Below are 14,691 nucleotides of genomic sequence, written 5' to 3'. Positions count from 1 at the left end.
GGAGAGGTTATAAGGAAAAACTGTGTGAATGACTTCTATTCACTGCTGACGCTTGGGAAAACTTGTATCTTTTTCAAGTAGTCTTTTATAGCATTTATATTATATTCTGAGGTGCTATTATGTTATTTGAAAATGATACCTTTATTATTTTATAGTAAAAATCTTTTATACTTCAGCAGGCAATTATTTTTCCCTTTCCCGCATTTCTTTTTTCAACCAGGAACCTTTTGCTGCTTATTGCTCTCTGTGAGCCTTTTGAACAGCGTAACGAATTCAATAGCACATCTGAAGCACACGCAAATATTTTCAGTGCTGGTGTTCTCTGTGGTGCCCACCAAGTCAGGACAAAAGTAAGACGCAGGTGAGAGAATTCCAAAGGTGACTTTTGCTGGTGTATTGCCTTTTGAAGGGTGCTCCAAGGTATGAATGCTTGCACATTAGGAGAGGAAATTTTGCATTGCAGCTCTAGATGGGTATGTGGATGGCAAACTGCCCCTGAGGCGGCTCATCCCCTGGCTCGCACCAGCTCTGGACGACGGATAGGACAGTTTAGCAAGTTCACTGGCAGAAAAGTTGTTGTGGGATTTGTTTCTGATCATTTGGCTTCCTGAACTGGCTCCCTGGAGGGATATCAGGTGAGCAGCACAAAGGCTGGTATGAAAGGGCTAAAGTCCCTCTAAGCCCTTTACTTGCAAAGCTTTTCTTTGTCATATCATCAGAAAATGCCATGTAAGAGAATACTTGCACCTGCTGTATCTCCCATGCTTATCTCGAACGCAGCACTGGATTTTGCGTTCCTATTTTTAAAAGCCATCTTGTTAAATAGATGCAGAGAATGTTCCCTTTGGAAGAGTTAAGTGAACAGCAGGGCAGCATTGGGGAAGCACTGTGAACTTGGCATGCCTTGGATTGGCTGAGAGAGAGAGAAAGGAGGAAGATAAGGGAACTCAATAAATTAGCATGGGTTTTGTGTGCAGATCTGGCAATGACAGAGAGGAAAAACTCTCTTTTTAAGTCTCTTTCGTGTAGCACAAATCACCTGAGGGATAGTTGGAATCTTTTTGGAAGGAGTTTATCTTATCTGCTGTTTAGGATGGAGTAACCTAAAGAAAATACCCTTGGCTTGCAAGCATTTGAAATAAGTGGCTACAAAAATAGACAGCAAAGCAGGGATACTGCAACCAGAATTCCGCGTGCTGATTGCCAGGTTTTGGATCCGTTTATAGAAGCTGGCAGCCTTGCACGAAAAAAGAGCCAAGGAGTTGGTTTCAGCTTTTGAGAAAGCAGAGAAAACAAAGAGAAGAAAAAGCCAGACAGAGCTCCTGTTTGGATATCGTCTCTATGATTGGAATGAGGTTTACAAACCTTGGGGCCACATCCTACACTTTGCACGGCTTGTGCTGAGCAAAGTGACGCTCAGAACATGAGGGGAGGGCTGGGAAAAGTTGCCTGTCAGTCTTTCCTGCTGTACCCATCCTGCAGCCAGCTGGGAACCGCTTCAATCTGCTGTTCACTTTAGTCCAGGCTTAGCCCAGGCAGTACCTAAAGCACCTGCTGGCTGTCAAAGCAAGAAGGCAGTGGGCAGTAGTGAAGGCTGTGCTGGCTACCTGTAGGAAGATGCTACACCTCGTAGGAAAATGCTTACAGAAAACTCATCCAGTAGCTACTTTGCGGTATCTGAATGGCTCAGCTCAAAGTGTGCACGCTATCTGAGCCACAGGATGAGTATGGTTGGGCAATGAAGGGGCGGGGCGGGGGAAAGAGTTAAAACTTAGAGGTTTCCCCCCGCAATGTATTTTTAATACGTGTTCAGTAAAAATACACTGCAGGGCTTGTCTGTGCTTAAACTTCCCTGGTTTATTTAAACTGATAATTTAAATCAGTGTTAATACCTCAGTGTGCACATGTATCATTTTGTGCTGCTTTGTATGAGTTTTGTGTGGCCCTGTAAACTACTGAGCAGATGTAACTGGATGGATGAATATTGCCAGATTGATTTGAAGAGTCCAAAGTATGACAGCCAGCAACCAATCTTCCATGTTCTTTTACTTAATATGTGTTCAAATATTCTGTTTTGAGAAGATGTATTGTGTTGGCAGTTCATTTGGGTTTATTCGTGATGGTGTAGAGGTTCGGTTTGAAACTGTAAGTAGTAGTAAGACTTACTCTCTGTCTTGATCTTTGAGTCTTTCTTGATTTACATTTGGCCTTTGAAATCCAGGCGAAGATACTAGACTGGAAGTGGATTTCAAGAGAGAAAAGCAATAATGAATCTAAATAAACGGTGCAAAACTCCTCTAAAAGGTTATTAATTTAAAAATATAAAAGAGGAGAAGTGTAGACTAGCTCAATGCTAAGATTTAAGAGTGCAAATCCTTTTAAGAATAAATGTTTGGACAGAGCAAGGAACTTCCAGCTGTACTGAATATAATTGCTTAAGAACAAATAAAGATAATATGGAAAAAGTATTTAAGCCAGCACTCATCACTTGTGGATCTTTACACAGGAGACACTTGTATATGCAACAATGTGGTTTTTGCCTGTTTGTACTAATGCACATTAATGTACCCAATATTAACTAACAAAAATACCTAATATTTTATACTTCAGGTTCAAAGTGGCAGATGCACAGTGGGATGCGCTGCATGTAGCGATGTAGTAGGATAGATGACAGTGAGCAGTAGTATAAAATTACTGCATCTGGGTACAGGGGTGCTATAAGCAGAATCATTTTACATAGATATTGGTGTTAAGATGAACAACATATCTTCATCTTATCTGGATGAATGGACTAATTTGGCTGGAGGCTATTAATTGCTCTTGTTTTACATTTAATGTGTGTGTCAGGAAGGAAATCGAGAGGAAGGCAACTGTGGAAAGTCTCTGTTTACTTTCTGTTTTCCAAAATGAACCAACACAAGTTAACACGGGTTAGTCTGCCTCCATCACCAAAGTAGCAGCCTTTTTCTTGTGATTAAAGAAAATCACCAGTAAATCTGTGTTCCACAGGAGGCATCAGCACACAGTGGACAAGGCACCATTCAATGCCTTGGTGAGGGACTCTGCGTTTCGCTTCCACACAAGGTAACTCTGCGCTCAGGCTGTCTGGTACATGCAGGACTTGGAGCAGACCTCAGCCTGGGTCATGGAATGCAGAAAACAGCTGTTTTGCCTATAAATAAACCCAGAGTCTCTTCTCAGATTAGTCTTTTTTATTATAACAGATATACTGTAGAAATGAATTGTCACTTTAACTATTGGTGTTTAGAGTGTGACAGGATTCACATTCTAATGGAGGAAGGTCACACTGGGATCAGGTTTCAGTCTTATTGTCTTGGTATCATGTTATAGTGAAAGCCCTTGTGCTGCAAGAGTTAAATCTGTCAGCCTTTCTGTTTCTATTCCCCAGAGTGACAGAGGTTTATATATTGGGTAGAAAACAAAACTCCACTCGATTTAGTCAAAAACATCTCCATGCACCAGTGATTGTTTTGTCTTGTCAAATGCTTAAATTCTTTTTTATAATTTAACAAAGACTTTTACTGTGGGGAGGAAAAAAATGCCTGTTTGATCTCCTGGACTGTTTGGTTTTCTTTTTGTGGCTTCAGTTTGAGTTGTTTGGTCTGTTTTTCCTTTTTCATGTGAATCCACAGAGAAGCAGCAGTAGGAATTCCACTGATCTTGTCAGCTGGCTCAGTCCCCAGTAACAGCTTTTCAGTGACCAGCGAGTTCAGGTTCTTGGCCACTTGCACGTACCATTGCCAGGTAACTCCATGCTGTTGTGGTAACAAGTAATGTGAATATTTGTTGTACACTGGGCTACTGTGGCAGTAAAGGAGCAAAATCTGGGCTTGTGACTGGCACCTAGAAGTCGTAGCACCTATTTAATGGACCTAAATCAAGCCCCAAAACAAAAGGCCTCTACTTTCCATGACACTAAACTTTAATCACTCATTGTCAGATTGCAGCCCGCACTTGGCTGTACTCATGCTAGGGGAAAACTCGCGGTTTTCCTCATCTCAGAACAAAAGCAGGAGCTCTGAATTGCAAGGGTGTTTGCTCAACTCGCAATCCAGCTCTGTACCAGCCTTGCTGAAGCTGAGCAAGCCGGGGCAAGAACAGAGCCAGCAAAATTACTGATAAAGATGTTAAATCCGCCCCAGATGAGAGCGGCCGACACTCCCTTTTCCCCGCGGTGCTGAGCGGTTTCTGCAGCCCTGGGATCACAGCGCTGCTGTCAGAACAAGCTGGGCAGCAGCCAGGTCCCGGCACCAGCCATCTTCCTCCTTCAACACTTCTGGCTGCCTTTTACGGCACTGGCTTGGGGCCAGGGTTTGAGTTTGTCATCTCATCTCCTGCCATGGAGGGAGAGAGGGAGGGGGAAAAGCTTTTAACCCTGAGCATTTCTGTTCCAGTTCTGGAGTGGGAGTTGGAGCAATTGGAGGAGAGTACAGCTTCTTTTAAAGGAGCCTGTTACCTGTTTTTGGAGATAAAGCACATCTCCTTTCTTCTCTCCCTGTCTCCATTTGGAAGTGTAAATGCCCCATCTTCTGAACAGGATTGCCAATCCCAAATCAAGAAAAATGTTTTAATTATGGCCTTGGCATCCTTGTATTTGCTTTGTGATTTTTGAGTTTTGGCATTTACTTGGAGATAAATTTTGGGACTATAATCCAATTCTTCTTAAAAAAAAGGGAAGAAAAAATCCATAGTTGATGGTTTTCTCAATTTAAAAGCAAACAAAAGTAATTTAACCTTAGTGGTTCACCTAACAAAGCTGGCAGTGACAGTCACGTAGCAACCCCCTGTAGTAAGCAGCCTCTGCGGTTAATCCTGTTGCTGGAGCAGCAGCCGTGTTCGAGTCCTGTATAACACAGGCTGGTATTAATTCTGAATTTTACACTAATAGCTAAAAAAAGTTTATTCGAGCTTTTCTTTTCAGTTTAGCCAATTAATTAGTTCTCAGAAAGCGGTTTACCTTCTAGCAGCCCTGTCTTCGGGGGTGTGATTTCTATTTGTTAACAGAATATTTAGTCTGTTATTTCTCTGACAAAAGAACCACCCCCCTTCCCAGTCTTTGATATGACCTCTGTGTGTCAGAGATGTTAATTAAAGCCCTTTCCTGATTACAGTTCTTCTGCTTTGCTTAAACGGGTTTTTCAAATAGTGTAATCTCCTTCCAATAAGGAGAGGGCAAAATGGGCCAAATTTCTCATAGCACATTTTGCCATGGTGTGGTGGGGGGAATTGCTTAGTTCTCTGCAGCGGGGTCCAGCCAGGCGCCTCTCTGGGCCAGGTTCCCTGAGCAGAGCATCTGCTGAGCCCGGCAGCTGTTGCCTTTCTTGTTTGGTAGCGAGAGGATATTAAATGTTCTCCCTGCTGGTCCCTGAACAGAATCCGTGCATAGTCAAGCAGCGAGTGATGGAGGATGGCAGCAAAGGGGCTGAAAGGATGCTCTGTTGATAAGGGTAATAGGCATCCACAGGCCTCTAGGCAAACTTGCCAAGACCTTTCTCTAGTAACTGCAGGGATTATCTAAAAATCAATAATAAAGGTGGTAACTAGGGGAAGGAAAAAATACATCTTCAAGGGAAGCCAAATTCTGCAAGTGCTCTATGAGAGCAATCATGGCAGGATTTAGTACAATTGTAAAGCAAATCAGATTGAGGAAAATTGTTTTAAAAGGGACCCTTAGCTGGCAATAAGGACCATATGTTCCTTCTTATCTCTGGAGAAATATCCTATTTTTTAGCGTATTGACTTATGTGAGTAGCTGTCACAATCTTGATTTTTTTAGCATCTATAAATATATTTGTGGTGAAAAGAAAAAATTACTCTAAATGAGTACGCTGCATCAATCTTTGTGGTTTTAACCTTGTTTCACCTCTGCAATGTGTGCCATCTTATTCACGTGTAACACACAGAAACATTGGGATGAATTTCCTGAAGTCAGTGGAACTCTCCCCTTTTGTGCCAGAAGTGATTTTTGGCTCATCATCTGTTGCTCCATGTTCTTCCTAGCAGATGGTCTGTAGTAATGATGTCATCTCTTCTCAAGGCACTTCACGATGTTAGTTTAGTTTGTGTGTGTGTGTCTTAACACTTTATCAGTCCAAAAAAAGCAGAAATTGCTATTAATACTGAAATCTTATTTTATCTGTGGTGCTGTTTAAATCAGGAATATCAGCTGTTGAACAGAACTCTTTGGTTATGTAATTCAGCTCTGCCTATAGAGTGGAATCTGGATAGGACTTCAGAAACCTGATTTCTATTTTATTTCTAGGGGCAGGATTTTGACTTATTTTACTTATTTAGTTATTTCATGGTAGTGTCCAGGAATGCTGGCTTTCAAGCTCCCATGTGTTTAGATTCAGTACATGAAAAAGAGAGGAAATACTCCTACCTCCTAATAACTAGTGACCTGTAAGGCATATTTGTGGCTATTTAAATGTCTGCTTTCACAGAGTAAATGGGAGTGTTGGCCCCATAGCTGCTCTGTGAAAGGTTATACTCTGTGTATCTGAAGAGCTTTTCTCAAGTCCAGACTGACAAGAAAAGTGATTCTTCTAAATACAGGTAGTGAAGTAGGTCTAATATAAGACAAACGCCTGGCTTAGTGGAGAACTGGTCTTTTACAAATTTATGTTGCGTTATATCTCATTTTTCATACTAAACTTATATCTTTGTTTTTACACGAGTATCTAGTCTTTAAACTTGGCATGCCATCAGGGCTGGGCTGACAGATCCATGGCTGACTCTCACGTTTCCCTTCACTTATTTAATATAGATGCAATATTTGCAACTCTCATCATGTGATACTACCCCCAAATTATTTTCACTGTGTACTCCTGGATCTGTAACTTGCTATGGCAGTTCTAGAAGCCTGGGACGGAGGTTGCCTAGCACTTCTTTTTAAAAGCGTTAAGATCTTTAGGTTTTGCCTCTATCTGGAAGCAGTAATCTCTGTATATGTTCCCGCTCTGGCCTTTGTCCTGCATACCACCATTATCCATACAGATGGTCATGTGGGATTTCAAGGTTTTACCTTAATTTTGAAACCTGTTTGTTTTCATTGCTTATCTTTGATCTCTCCCTGGCTTTATTTCCCCCTAAACCCCAGTTTCAATTCTACTTTCCTTGTGTTGGCCTGTTAAAAGCATGAAGAACTTATTTCTGTCCTTTTTAATGTGCTTTGCAAGATCTAATGCATCTTTACTACTTGGAGGTCTTTTATTATTGTACTTCCTTATCATTTTAAAAGCTAACCTAAACTGATCAGTTTATGGTCAGTATGTTTTCGTGCCTTCTGAATACTAATATTTAGTATTTTCACTGTGGTTATTTATCCCCATTGGTCTTAACATGTTGCTACATTTTTATTCTCTTCTTGTTGAAGATATAAGCTTGAGATACGAATCTTCATTCAAGGAAATTCCAAGCTTTTCACTTCTGACTGTAGAAATTCTTTACCTTATATTATAAACATCAGGTGCATCGATTTCCTCCTGGATTGCAGAACTTTATGGAATGTATCCTTCATTTTATCTATTCACAGTCCTTAATTTCGCATTGAAGGCCAAAATTGCACATAGGTCTTTGAAGACAGCTGGACAGAATATTACTGATGCAGTTTTACAAGCACAGAAGTGTCCCCTTCAGCGTTTGATATAGGATACTGCCGGCGTAAAAGGTGTATATATTTTAATGTATTAAAAGAAGCCTTGAAAATGCGTATTTGTGTATTGAAAATCATATTGCAGTAAGGAGACCTGCAGGTATGTTTTGAATCTGGACTTGGGCATTTGCCTAATAGCAGGAATTTTAATAAAATAGTAAAGCATTGATTAAGAAGGACTGTTCATATTAAGAGGCACTGTTCTTAATTCCTTTTCTTCTTCCCTGGGAGGAATTAGTCACACTGCAGTGTGTTTTTTTGGATTAAAAGGTAAAAGCACTGATAAAATCAGTTTGGAATCACAGATAAGTCCTTATTAAAATACATTATACTGTGCCTGTAAGGCTTATTTGTAATAAGAGCATAGCATTTTCTGCCTTCATTAGATTGTAAATGCTTGGGAACTATTTTTACATGATGTAGTTCCTAGCACAGCTCTGGACTCAGTGGTCATGAAGTACTTCTACTATGTAGATGCAGTTAATCCTGACTATTTTGTCGTATGCCAACCTTTGCCATCCAGTAATGAAAATTTGGGTTAAGATTCCAGAAACATCATTTCATTTGGGATCTTTTCCGGACAGAAGTGAACAGGAGCCCAGTCCAACTCTGGGTACTGTCAGGAGCAGAAATACAAAATGTTTTGGGCTATTTTATTGAAGAAAGCAGAACATGGTCCTTGGGTGATGATCCCCTGAAGACAACACTTGTTTTCTTCTCTTCAGAAGCACTCCTTTCCTCATGCTAGCTAGTAATTTCCAAGTAAGCGCTTTAGAAATAATAATACAATATGTATTTCTCCACTTCAGCATTCTTAACTCCAAAATGCTTTCCCTGGTGTGTTAATCCCACCATTTCTGTCATGAGCATTACTGCTGCTGCTGCTTTTTTAATATGGGTAAATTTATAAGACAAACCCTTGGAAGGGCTGTGAAAAGACTGCAAGTGCCTCGACACCTTGCTGCTTCTTCCTAAAACGATTGAACAGCCTTTGCTAGTATCAAAACTTACATCTTTTATTTTTTTCAGCTCCCCTGGAAACTGCTTTTCCTCGCTGCTTTTGAGTATGAAGCTGTGTCTGTGAAGTGAGATGGATCAAATATCAAACTGTGAAGACGTCTCCAATGCAAGGCAGTGCTTATCAGGTAAAATATAGGTCAGATAAAATCAGAGCCTTCTTACACTGTTCCATGGGAAATCATCCATTCTAGAGGAGTTTGTTTTAACTTACCATTGAGTTAAAAAATGGATAGAACTACCAGGAAGGCAAAAATTGGTGTGTTAGAAGGACTCTGGCATCCTTCCTTTTCTCTACAGCTGTGTGGAGTTTGGTTTCTCACCGAAGTGTTATTTGAAGACAATGCTTTTTCCCAATCTCATCTCTCAGTTGGCCCATAGCTGGTAAGTAATAGTTTACCATTTATGGGTTTGGAGATGAAAGTTTATTGTAATTGCATAATACTGAACTGGATATAACATGCTGTCCTGCCCCTGGATGTTGCAAGACGTGTGACTAGATTGAAGACAGAAAATGGAAGTAACGTTGAGTATTTCTCACCGTGGGTTGGAGACTGAACATTAAATATCAGTTAAAGCCCTTAAATGGGGATTTAGAAGTCAAAACATGGCTGCAATGCTGTGGTTTTACTCTGGAGACTCCTTGATTCTGATAATCATATGACAGCATGTATGAAAATAATAGTAGGCTACCTTTTTTATAGGTTAAATTCATTGTAGTTCAGTAGCAGATGTGAAGCTTTGACAAAAACTCTTGCTGTCTAATGGGTGATACTTCTCTAGTGTCACTCAGTCTTTATTATGTGGCTAATTCTACAGAGAGATGCTTTCATGAAGCTGTATCTGACGTTGCAACTGGAAGTTATTTATGAAGAAAGTGTTTTACTGGCTTGACCAGTAGCAAATCACCTCTGTGGAAAGTATAAATTATGGTTCCATGAGACATATTGGATTTTATGATGATGATGATTAAAATCTTTATTGATCTTCTGCTATTTCTGTTTTAATTGAAGACAAACTGTGCACTTTCTGTTTACAAGAATCCAAGGGGGGGAAAAAAAGTAAAAGGGTTATTTGAAAATCCAGATGTAAGAAAGGTAAAGCCAACATTTGAGCCATTAGACTAATTGTAATCGAACTGCGGTTGGCTTTGTGTTCTTCTAAGAAACAGCAAGCAGGGACGTGCACGGGCATGCTGTTTGTGCTGCGTTTGGAGAGTGTAATTCTGTTCATTTCAGACTGCTACTTCTGACTTTTCAGTACAAACTGAAATGTATAAAAGCTCCATAAGAGCAAGGTAAAATTGAGGCTGTTTGTTAGTCATGAGCAACAAGACTGTATACAAAAATTAGCTTGATTCAGTTGGTGGTGTTTAATTTTGTTTTGTTTTCCTCCTGTAGGCTATCTTAATCTGTTACAAAAATCCTAGTGTTTCCATCAGCTTCAAAAATAAGAGTTAGTTTTCCTTTTTTTGCTTTTATCTGGTGATGTAGAAGATGCTGATTTCTCTGGAGATGAGAACAGTCGATAGAGAGACTACCAGGTGGAGAAGTAAAGAGAGAAGCCTGTACCTTGAACTCTGTTTTATGTGTGGATTAGTTTCAGGAGACCTCTGGCCGTATTCTCCAACGCTTTTTGCAATAAATAGGCATTTGCACATATGTGGCTGTAAGTAACGTCCAGTCATAAGGGAGGCATTTTGAACACTTGAGTTGCCTGGAGGAGAGAATTTACTCCCTGCCAAGTGGACCATTAGATTATTGCATTTTATATTCCAAGAACTGAGAAGGGATACTCCTCATAGTGCGATGGTGCGGGGCTCATGTTGGGGCTGTGCTGTAATGAGGAAAGTAGCACACAAATCAACTCCTGGGTGAACAGTTGTTAGTGCAAGGTTAGGAAGGCTGAATGGAGAGGCGTTTTCAAAAGCATATAGGTGATTGCAGACTACAAGCCTTCTAAGTGCTTTAAAAACTCTGCCCGTGACTTTTATTCCTGCTTAAGCTATGGATTTGACATACAGGTTGTGAATCTATAGACCACAGAAGCCATGCAGCTTTCCAAGTCTGTTTCCCTATATATAGAAGGGAAAAAAAGATTGTTTTTTTCTCTTTGTTACTCTGTCAATGCTTCTTAGAGAAACAGGTTTACTGCCTAGGTGAATATTGGTAAAATTCAGTGTTTAGAAGTTTTACTTTTGATAATACTAGAGAGAGTAAACTGGAAAACAAATCCAAGTTAGTTGCTCACTTCAGAGATCCCCTCAGAAAGATCCACAGCTGAAACACTTGAAGGTTCAGATTGTTCAGAGGGATAGAAGGGTCTGGAACAAGTATGAGAAATGTGTTTTGCAGTCCAAAAGAGACAAAGAGGCCTTGCAGAAAAGGATTGTGGAGCTGGAAGCTGAACTGAAAAGGTGCAACCACGAGCCACCTCCAGACCAAGAGGATGAAGAGGTCTACTTTCCTAAGGTAAGTCTTCTTCCCTTCAGCTTTAGAGGATTGTGACTTTTCTTTTTCATTTGCTGTGCTTGTTGTCTGTGTACATTAGAGTGTTTTTTGTGACAGAGGGAATTTTACACAGAAATGTGTCCCTTCTATATGGAGTCACATCTACCTCCTGTCTATAACAACCACATCTTTTCTAATTATTTCTGAGGCAAGTGCAGGGGTAAGAACCTGTAGTATTGATAGGATGGATTATGTCTGCTGGGTATTTTAGTTTGCTTTTTAATGGGTATTTCAAAGAATGAAACATGGGTGTTTGTCAACAGTTCTTGATGACATCAGTGGTAACACAAGACTCATGACTGGTTATTTGTTTGGTCTGCTGACAAAACTGATTCCTTGGAATAATACCACTAAGTTTGTCACATGCTGTAAACACCATCTTAATAAAACATTTTTCCAAGGAATAGGTGAAGCGACAGTTAGATATTCCTTTGTGGAATGATTGTTTGCTTTTACACCATTAAGAAAATATTTTATCCATAACACTAAGTCTTTCTCTTTCCCCATTCTTGTCCTGGAGCCCTCTGGAGACGCAGGACCTCCTGCTTGCTCTCTGCTGTCACTGCCATCAGCAGATTGCCACCTGCTGGGTGCCCTCCCCAGCGTCCCCATCTGTACTGGGAGGCTCTACCTTCATTTCCATTAGTGGGTGTGGGGAACTCCCAGTACAACAACCTGATGTTTGTCCTGCCTGTGTTTCAAGCCAGAAAGTCACTGTCTTGCCACCCTTCAGGGGGTCAGAAAGAGAAGGCTGAATCCTGTTTTCCTGTTCAGTAGATGCTGTGAGCAGTCTCTGTGTTGGCTACTTTAAGCATTATGTACCAGCCCCCTGCTTATTATACAGAGAATTCATAACTTTTAAATGTCTGTTCTTTTCCCCATAGCTGTTAGATGCACTCTTGAGAAGGAAAGAAAAAAGAAGAGAATGTTTAAAATCCTAAAACACTCTTAATGTCTGGCACTTCGACAATATTAATTATACATGCATCTGTGTGTTTAGAAACTCAATAAAATTCTTATTTCTTAATGATCCAGAAGAACGACTTGTTCTGTAAAAGGCGTTTTCTAACTATAGACAGGTATCAATTCCTTTATTGACTGAATTGATTCCTTCCTCTGCTAATGCATCTACTGTCCTGCACCTCCTAAGGTGACTGACATATGACTTTACATCTTTGATAGATGGGATGAAGAAAACTGTTTTGTTCACAGTGCTGTCAGTGAACAGACACTGCACATTGCTGCTTACAACCCGTTGTTTTCCACATCCTAAAAGTTCCCTGATACCTCTTTGCTTAAATAGCACACCACTCCATATTCTGTTTTTTGCCATGGGCCAAATATGAGGATGAAGTCTGCCTTGGATACTCACCAATGTTATTTTTGTCTCTGACCACCAATTTAATTTGTTCGAAAGCTGATGAGCTCTATGTCTTTGTGGTGACCCACGCAGCAGATTGAACTCCAGGCTCCCCTTGTCTAGGAACCATTTGCCAGCTGGGAGAAATTAAGCAGCTGGGAGAAATTCAGGTGCAGGTGAACTCTTTATGTTGCTCCTTAAGGGAGTGGTTTGAGCAAGTCTAAAGTCAGTCTTGACTTTTTTAAAAAAGCTGACGACTTTTTATTTTAAAGAAATTCAGAGGTTTGAAGATAATTTCAAATCTGTTGTTCAGAATTAACGTGGAGGATGTGGTGTCTTTTCTCCCTACCCAGGGCAGCTTGTTAATTAAAACGGAGGACTCGAACCTGTCTGGAAGGAACTCAGCATGGAGGGGCAGAGCAAACCCAGGGGACCAACATGAAGCACAGCAAAATGTTTTTGCTTTTTAAAGGAACAGTTAAACTCCAAGCTTAAAAGGACAAATGAAAAGGAAAAAATCTTGATTCTGGAAATGAGAAAGGTGCTTATCAGAAAAAATGTTGATGTATTGATGTCTGTAAGGCAGTGTACAGCAGTTTGCTTTCCAGTTCTTATGCTTACTCTGAAGTGTTTAAACTTTTGAAATATATAGAAGAAAGGTTGCTGCTTGTTTACTGTATTGAGATGAAAAAAGAAGAGGAGGCAGGTTTTGTACCATTGAACTTATGGGGGTTGGGAGGTTTCCCTTAGTGTTCATTGGTATTGAATAGAGAACAGCTTTTCAGCTTTGTCAGTGAAAAATAATGTGATCTTTTGGTGTTCCTCTTATGAGAAGCAAACCCCGCAATGGGAATGTTGTAGTTGCTACAGCAGAAAGAGAAACGCTACGTTGTTGTTGGTAGTGAAGATGTATCATCCTGGCAAAACACTGGGGGAAGCATTTCAGACATGGTAACAATTCTATGCTCTCCAGAGCTCTGAGTTTGCAGGTCGAAACGCTGCTCCCAAGGGAAGCGGGATAAAATTTCTCCTCTAACAAGTCAAATCCTGAGAACTGAATTCTTGCAGTTCTTTTAAAGTCAAAAGTAGGGGTCTTGCTGGGAATAATAGCGTGTGGAAACGTGCTGCGGAGTGCTTCTCTGCCATGTATCCCTCTCTTATCGAGCTGGGATCTGGGCTGGATCAGCAGTTGGTGGCTGAACCTGCCCCATTATATGATGTGTGACTTCATTTAGAGCGCTGAGATGTTCCAACAAGTCACATTCATAACCTGCAGAGCTCTCCCGTATTGTCAGAGTTGTGCTCCAAGAAAACAACTCCCCCAAACTAGCTATGTTAACTTCCAGCAAGTCCCTTGAAATCTGCGGTGCCACAGATTTTCCTGCAGATTTTGCAAACAAACCACAATTTGCCTTAGTACATTTGTACCAGGGTTTCCTGATTCTAAGTGCAGTGAGATATGGCCTGAAATGAACCATTGTTGTAACAAAGACAAAAGACACTGGGGTAAAAATCATGTTATTTCCTTTGGAAAGAAAGTAGTTCTATTTTTAATTATTTTTTCCTTAATCTTTCTATTTCAGTGTTTATAGTACAGAGTACAATACTTCTTGTTATGATTGTTCTTTGTGTGTTTGGGACATAAGTTGACTGAGATGCAGAGTCCAAAGAGCTTGTGCTGCAGGAAGTTCTGACAAAACCCCACACAATCCCCTCCCACGCAACCCAAAAAAACCCAAAACCCAAACAAAACAAAAATACAAAAAGCCTAGAAGACTGTCATAGTTCCCATGTGGAAAACTATTATATCCTTTGGAATGTAGCTTTTGTATCTATACTGATTATTTTTTTTAAAGGGATACTTTTTGGAAAATCAGATTTGCTCCGGAATCGAGGGTAATGATTTTTGATTGCTAAAAGACATAAAAGAAAGTTTGCCACTGGTAATATTTTTTGCTTTTTGGTGTTGATTGGTTGCCAGGTTTCCTGTTTTGCTCAGTTCTGCTCTCCTGGACCCACACAGACCCCATGACTGCACGTTCCCACCACACCAGGCCGGTATCCCTGCTCAAAGAGGTGGGTTTTTTCCTCCTTGCCTTCATTCTCCTTTCTCCCTTGTGATGGCACAA

The 14,691-nt window shown here is 40.5% G+C and overlaps 1 long non-coding RNA gene across 36 annotated transcripts in view; it reads left to right on the top strand.

The window, feature by feature from the left end:
• Positions 1 to 14,691, top strand: part of LOC110362511 (uncharacterized) — a 70,520-nt gene that overhangs the window by 44,137 nt on the left and 11,692 nt on the right. For 31 of the 36 annotated variants that reach the window (XR_010471810.1, XR_010471811.1, XR_010471809.1 and 28 more), the window contains 9 exons: positions 221 to 361; positions 3,010 to 3,084; positions 3,654 to 3,765; positions 7,556 to 7,690; positions 8,705 to 8,820; positions 8,993 to 9,076; positions 11,047 to 11,163; positions 12,916 to 13,103; positions 14,544 to 14,638. This is a non-coding gene — a long non-coding RNA (uncharacterized LOC110362511). Of the gene's footprint in view, positions 1 to 220; positions 362 to 463; positions 636 to 3,009; positions 3,085 to 3,653; positions 3,766 to 7,555; positions 7,691 to 8,225; positions 8,438 to 8,704; positions 8,821 to 8,992; positions 9,077 to 10,092; positions 11,164 to 12,915; positions 13,104 to 14,543; positions 14,639 to 14,691 lie in introns of all 36 variants that reach the window. The other 5 variants (XR_010471785.1, XR_010471782.1, XR_010471784.1 and 2 more) reach the window with 5 other exon arrangements.

The sequence above is a fragment of the Columba livia genome, chromosome 3 (assembly GCF_036013475.1).
Source record: "Columba livia isolate bColLiv1 breed racing homer chromosome 3, bColLiv1.pat.W.v2, whole genome shotgun sequence".
Classification (NCBI taxonomy): domain Eukaryota; kingdom Metazoa; phylum Chordata; class Aves; order Columbiformes; family Columbidae; genus Columba; species Columba livia.
This window is presented reverse-complemented; position numbering and strand designations above follow the sequence as displayed.